The sequence below is a fragment of the Cervus canadensis genome, chromosome 24, assembly GCF_019320065.1.
Source record: "Cervus canadensis isolate Bull #8, Minnesota chromosome 24, ASM1932006v1, whole genome shotgun sequence".
In the NCBI taxonomy this organism is placed as follows: Eukaryota; Metazoa; Chordata; class Mammalia; order Artiodactyla; family Cervidae; genus Cervus; species Cervus canadensis.
This window is the reverse complement of record NC_057409.1, coordinates 35240425-35247779: the sequence shown is the minus strand read 5'-3', so window position 1 is coordinate 35247779 and position 7355 is coordinate 35240425. Positions and strand designations below refer to the sequence as shown.

Below are 7355 nucleotides of genomic sequence, written 5' to 3'. Positions count from 1 at the left end.
TTTGTTCATTTAGTTGGTTGTGTAATATTCCACTGCATGGATGGAAATACCACACTCTTCATTTAACTACTTCTTTATTGATAGGCCTTTTGGTTGTTTCTGATCTTGTTTTTGCCTTTTCTTTTACTTTATTTTATGTTCCCACCACAATAATGGCTAATTTAAGCATAAACCATAGAGGGATCCTGAAAAGGTGGCAGCAAAGGAATGAATGTGTCAAAGATTGAGGGTCAGGTCAGGTGAGGAATCAGTGAACCGTCTTAACAGGGCTCTTGAAGTTGCTAGTGGCTTGGAGCTGCTGCTGGTAGACTGCTCCTTGGATCTTGAAACCATAGAGCCTGGACACAATCTGGTTGGTGGGCCTCTTTGTCCAGTATTTGGGTGTACCATGAAGAGCATGTGAGGGAAACCAGTGCCAAAGTAGATGCCATCCACATTTTGGTGCCTCAGTGACTTATGTGTGTACATATCCAAGCATTTGAGGCAGTAGAGCTTCACCATGGCCTCACTTGGGATGTCTGAAAGGCCACTGGGAAGCATTGGTTGGTTTCCACAGTACACACAGGCTCAGTAGCCAATGTCTTCCTGTTGGTACTCTTCCAACATCTGGGCAATGCCACAGTTGATGAGGGTATATTGTTATTCAGTCACTAAGTTGTGTCCAACTCTTTGTGACCCCATGGACTGCAGCATACCAGGCTTCTCTGTCCTTCACTATTTCCTAGACTTTGCTCAAATTCATGTCCATTGAGTCAGTGATGCTATCTAACAATTTCATACTTTGTTGCTGCCTTCTCCTTTTGCCTTCAATTTTTCCTAGCATCAGGGTCTTTTCCAATGATTCAGCTCTTCGCATCGGGTAGCCAAAGTATTGGAGTTTCAGCTTCAGCATCTGTCCTTCCAATGAATATTCAGGGTTGGTTCCCTTTAGGATTGACTGGTTTGCTCTCCAAGGGACTCTCAAGAGTCTTCTTTAGCACCACAACTCAAAAGCATCAATTCTTCCTCAGTGCTCAGCCTTCTTTCTGGTCCAACTCTCACATCCATACATGACTACTGGAAAAACCATAGTTTTGACTATAAGGACCTTTCTTGGCAAAGTGATGTCTGTTTCTTAATACACTGTCCAGGTTTGAAATAGCTTTCTTTCCAAGGAGCAAGTGTCTTTTAATTTTGCAGTGATTTGGGAGTTCAAGAAAATAAAGTCTGTCATTGTTTGCACTTTTCTCCCCTTCCATTTGCCATGAAGTGATGAGACCAGATGTCATGATCTTAGTTTTTTGAATGCTAAGTTTTAAGCTAGATTTTTCATTCTTCTCTTTCACCCTCAAGAGGCTCTTTAGTTCCTCTTCACTTTCTGCCATTAGAGTGGTATCATCTGCATATTTAAGGTTTTTGATATTTCACCTGGCCATCTTGATTTCAGCTTGAGTCATCCAGCCCAGCATTTTGCATGCGGTACTCTGCATAGAAGTTAAATAAGCAGGGTGACAATATATAGCCTTGACATAATCCTTTCCCAATTTTGAACCAAACCATTGTTCCATGTCCAGTTCTAATTGTTGCTTCTTGACCTGCATACAGGTTTATCAGGAGACAGATAAGGTGGTCTGGTATTTCCATCTCTTGAAGAATTTTCTACAGTTTGTTGTGATCCACACAGTTAAAGACTAGCATAATCAATAAGGCAGAAATTGATTTTTTTTTTTCTGGAATTCCCTTGCTTTCTCCACGGTCCAACAAATGTCAATTTGATCTCCTGTTCCTCTGTCTTTTCTAACCTCAGCTTTTATATCTAGAAGTTCTCAGTTCATGTACTGCTGAAGCCTAGCTTGAAGGATTTCAAACATAAAGTGAGGATATAGCAGGCGTGGGTTCATCTGTAAAGCATTTCGGCTGCCTGCTCAATCAGGTCATTCTTGTTGGTATTGTCTTCCAACTACATAACCAGCTCCAGGTTCAAGATCATACGTAGTCTATAGTGAGGCACCTTCTCATTGAGTCCAGTGACACTGAATTTATCCTTGATGTAGTCTTCATCCACTAAATGGAAGAATTCATTGCCAAGGAGCTCACAGAACCAGGAAATCCAGGACACCTCCTCTGAGCTGTTGGTGTTCATGTCAGTGACTGGACAGGAGCTGGGACCAGGGAGCCTGGGGGTGGGGTGGAGGAGGGGGCAGAGGGAAGGAAGTTTCTGCTTCCAAGGAACCATGGCGATAGCTACAGCACAGCCTGCAGACCCAACCGCAGTTTCTAATCTTTTTTATATTACAAACAATTATAACCCAGGATCTCACCTGCATCTTTTAAGTCTACTGCATTGGGAGGCAGGTTCTTTACCACTAGCACCACCTGGGAAGCCCTTTATTACAAACAATACATCAACGAAAAAACCTCATAGGAGTCGTTCTCAAACATACAAGTGTACTCATGGGACAAATACCTAGAGGTGGAATTGCTTTACAAAAGGAGACTTGTTTGTAATTCCTGCTGCCATTAATCAAAGTGCATTCCTACCAGTTTTTACCCACTTATACTGTTACCAGCAAGTAATAGAATGCGTCTCTCAATGCCCTTGTAAACAAAGTTATCAAACTTTGAGGATTTTATGAATTTGTTGACTAGAAATTTTATAACAGTGTTGTCCTAATATAAATTAATCTCATTATGCATGTACTGAGCATCTCTTTATATGCTTAATTGTATCCTTCTCTTTTATTTCATTTTACTGGTCTTGTCCCAAACTTTTTGATTGGAAATTTAGCTTCTTTATTTATATTTATTTGTTAATATTTTAAGGGCATTAAAATATTTCTAAATATAAATAAGTTTCTTCTGATCATCACATTGACTCTGTCCCTAGAATTCTTTATTATTATCATTATATTCTCACTTTTAAATTTTTTATCTTATCTCATTACTTTCCCACCCATGGAACAGGGATTTTGTTATCTGAATTTGTAAAAATTTATAGTTTTACAATGTTGACATTAGGTGACATACGATTTCTACATTTAGAGAATGTATAGAAGTTTTAGGGTGATAACATCTTGTTTGGGCACCTATGAGAATATTATGTATTCTTTATTATTAGAATTTAAAATTCAACCTACATCCATTACATAGCCCTTGGTAACCAAGGTGCATCTATTTGATATACCTTATTTTACTTGCAAAATGTATACTGTTACTTGTGTTTGATACACTAGAGGTATCATGGATTAAGGGTAGTGAGCATTGCACTACAGAGAATGGCTTTGTATTTTTCTATGTAGTATTTAATCTCAGTATGGACTTAGGGATTCTTACTATATGCAAAGTATTCTAACTCATTACTGTTCTTAATTATTTTTATGTTCATATTGCTCCATATCTGGGAACTCCTTCAACCTGGACCTTGTATTTTGGGACTTCATCTCCTTCAGTGAAAACACATAAATCCATCTTTTTTTTTTAGCACCTCCTCACTACTCACTTTATTATACAAGAGGTTTCAGGTTCAGACTCTACTCTTCTTTCTCCAGCATTAGAATCAGCTATTTCTCCAAGGTATCCTGTCTCCTTTTAGTAGGGAAAAGTAATTAAAAACCAGGGTATGGATGCTCTGCATTCTCCTTGCTCCTCCTCATGCATCATTGTTTCTAGACCCTTTCAGTGGATGTATATTTATAGATATGCATGTCTATATAAGCAATTTTTCTAGGGAAAGAGTGGAAATAGAAAGTATTAGAATTGAAACCTAATCCTGTTCTTTTTCAAAGGCTCAGCTGTCAGCTTGTTTTTCCATTTATTTAATAAGCATTTACTTTTTATTTATACTTTTTAAAAAATTTAATTTATTCAAACTGAAAAAGAAACCCACAGTATATCCATTTCTTCCATTCCCTCCAACCCTCAGCTTTGGCTACCACCAATCTCTTCTTTGTATCTATTATCTCAAATGGTGAAAGTACAGTAGATATATTGGTTTAAGTAAAATACTTTATTTATATTGATTTTTCCTGTTTATTTTTACTTCTATTAATGTGGCTACTATAAAATTTAAAATTACATATGTGGCCCACATACATCTAATAAACAGTGATACACTAGAGGGTAAAAGCCTGAGGATCCAGAAAACAAAAATTGCTAGAGAACACTTAGCCCACAAACTTCTCTTGTTTGTCTGTGCAATGTTTAAACAAATTTAATTGTAGAAAGAATTTTTATACATAGTAAATATATATTTAATATTCTAATTTTGGAAATATTGATACCTGGCTTCTTTAGAAAAAATAGAAAATATGGTAAAAACTCATTCATAAATTCACTTTGGGTGGCAAAAGTTTAGTGGAACTGACAGTGGCTAGGTCACTAGCCCCATTTAGAGATCTTCATTTTGCACAGCCCAACTGCCAAAAAAAAAAAAAAAAAAATGAAATCACTCTACCAGACCTCTGAGGACATTCATGTTTGAAATCCTTGAGGCATATGACAGGATGATGTAAAAGAAGTAAGGATTTTATCCACTAAATTGGTTCTGGCAAATGTTCTCTACATTGGGTCGTTTCCATTTTTCTAGCTACAAAAATTGATCAGCATTTTGTAAGGTAAAATTCCACTGAGCATTTTAACAACTGCTCATAAATTGGGCAACAAAACCAGAACAAAGCAACATCTTGCGTTGTGGTACAGAAAATTCTAATTATATTTAATGTAGAGTCTACTCCTTTAAATATGAAGAACCTCCCAGGTCTTCTCTGCACTATTGGCCTATATGACAGGCTTTAATTAGCACAGATTTTTCACGTTCATGGATAGATTAGAAATTTAGAAGTACTTAATGGAAAAGGTCTTTTACCTTGACCAGTCTGAAATTGCAGTTAGAGGACATTTGCTTGCTCTAAAGGCTGACTGCATACAAATACATGAATATTAACACATGCATACAAAAATGAAGTTTTAGGATTTTTACCAAAGGAATATTTATTTTGATCCACTGTTAATACCCTTGAAAATGTGAGTGGCACCTCTATGTAATAACTATGAATTAAATATAACTAGATTGTTTGGCATCCATTCAGGCATCATAGCTTTACTTTTGCCTGCTGAATTAAAGAAAATGATGCTAAAAAAAATGATCTTATTCATCTTCTACTCTAGCTTGCTCCACATTTGTAATTTCCAGATGTTAAAAAAAACAGAAACCACAATGAAATAGAACTGGGAGACCAGAAAGGGGAGCTCCCATCCTCTGAGATGATAGCAGAGTCCAGCAGGAAGAAAGGCCTCTCTTCTTTCCTGGAAAGGATTCAGCCAATGAAAAGCCATGGACTCTTGCTTATTTTAACTCTCCTGACTTCCTTCCCTATCTATAAAAGTATTCTCCTTCCCTTGCTCTGAGACTTGCACATTGCTCACCAGGGTTGCAGATTCAGACCTCCAATTCTCTGTAACTCCTGAGTAAACCCATCCTTGCTGGAGAAATATCTGGCATTCTATTAGTTTCAGGTCAACATTTTGGTGGCCTGTAAGGGGGCCAGAGAAGATTCCCAAAGATTCCAGGGCTGGTGAGCAAATAGATTCGGTACTCCACAATTGAGCCCATTGTCACTCACTGATTTTCTCATCAACCTTGAAGGTGAAGGTTGATCTTTCTTCTGAATCTGACATTATGCCCTCTTTGGCTCTGAAGCTCTTCAGGCTTCATTTGTTGTTGTTCAGTTACGTCTGACTATTTGTGATCCCATGGACTGCAGCACGCCAGGCTTCTTTGTCCTTCACCATATCCCAGAATTTGCTCAAACTCATGTCCATTGAGTCAGTGATGCCAACCAACCATCTCATCCTATGTCGTTCCCTTCTCCTCCTATCTTCAATCTTCCCCAGCATCAGAGTCTTTTCCAATGAGTTGGCTCTTCATGTCACGTGCAACAAAGTATTAGAGCTTCAGCTTCAGCATCAGTCCTTCCAGTGTATATTCAGGGTTGATTTCCTTCAGGATTGGCTTCACTTGGGGTCTATTTAAAGCTTTCGTCTTTCTGTTTAAGGCCTTGATTTGTATTTGAGTACTTGTTTGGCACTTTCGTCTTGCTTGATATCAGACTACTTAACTGATAACCTTTAGCCTCTTCCCTTCAGAAAACGGGCTGCTTCTTTTAAAATTGGCTAGCTTTTGTCATATTCCTTCAGGAACAGGGGTTGTTTCTATGAAATAGTACTCAATTTCTCAGCCTTATCCTCCTCCTGTTTTTAATAGTCTTTTTAAACTTTTTTTTTCTTTTAATTTGTTCTTTTGGCCACACCACCACAAGGCATGTGGAAGCTTAGTCCCCTGACCAAGATCAAACCTGTGCCCCCTGCATTGGAAGCAGAGAGTCTTAACCATGTACCACCAGGGAATTTCCCTGGCTATTCCTTTGGAAGAGCTATTCTCTGGAATATGACTGAAAAAGCCTTCTTTATGGGTCCTCTAGAAATGAGATCTTTCCTTTGAACTGGCTGGGATAGGATTGCAAGTTGTATGCATTAAGCCATTTGTGCTGTAAGCTGGCTACACAGTTTAAAAAGTATTCTTTACCCTCCAGGAAAAACCTCTAGGAAATGGGGTCCCCATTATCTAAGTATTAAAAGTCTTGGTCCTTCCTCATATACATTTATAACTAAGTGGATCAACCTCACTCAAGGAAATTTAGAATAGCAGTAACCATTATGGGAAATTTTTGAAATTCCCAGGCTCAATTTCCTTAAAACTGGACTACAACAGCCCCAAAATTTTCAGAAGTGAGTGGAATGTTTATTTCAATTGGTATTTTGAGACTTTCCAAAGTTGTCAGGAGTCGAAAATTGCCTCTCCACAAAATAAGATTTTAAGATTAATTGAGGCATACAAATGATTAAAGAAAGATAAAATGAATTCCAAAGCCTCAGTCCCTTTTTCCTTTGCTTCTTTGTAATAAGCTCTGCTTTGGGCACCAATAGTTCTCTCTCCCTTGGCTTCCTGTGGCCAGAACCAGAGATCTTCCTTCTTTCCTTTTAGACTGCCTGTGCTCCACTAGACAGGAAATGACAACCCACTGCAGTATTCTTGCCTGGAAAATCCCGTGGACAGAGGAGCTTTGTGGGCTGCCATCCGTGGGGCTGCAAAGAGTTGGCCACAGCTGAGCAACTGGGCACACATGCACACAGATGCATCCACTGCATACTCAATTCCCTCAGGCTCGTTCTCCAACCAAATTTCCCCATTTCCTCTGAACTTGTCAGAACCCGTTCCTTTAAAATTAGGCCTCCTGAGGATCCAGAAGCTAAACTCTTAATTTCTTAACCTCCCTGGACTAAAACTGAAATTTCATCAAAGATTTGCCTCAACTTAA

The 7355-nt window shown here is 38.5% G+C and overlaps 1 pseudogene; it reads right to left on the bottom strand.

Annotated features, from left to right (window-relative positions):
• Window positions 1-247: 247 nt before the first annotated feature.
• Window positions 248-2122, bottom strand: LOC122426802 (annotated as a pseudogene).
• Between the last annotated feature and the right edge of the window lie 5233 nt (window positions 2123-7355).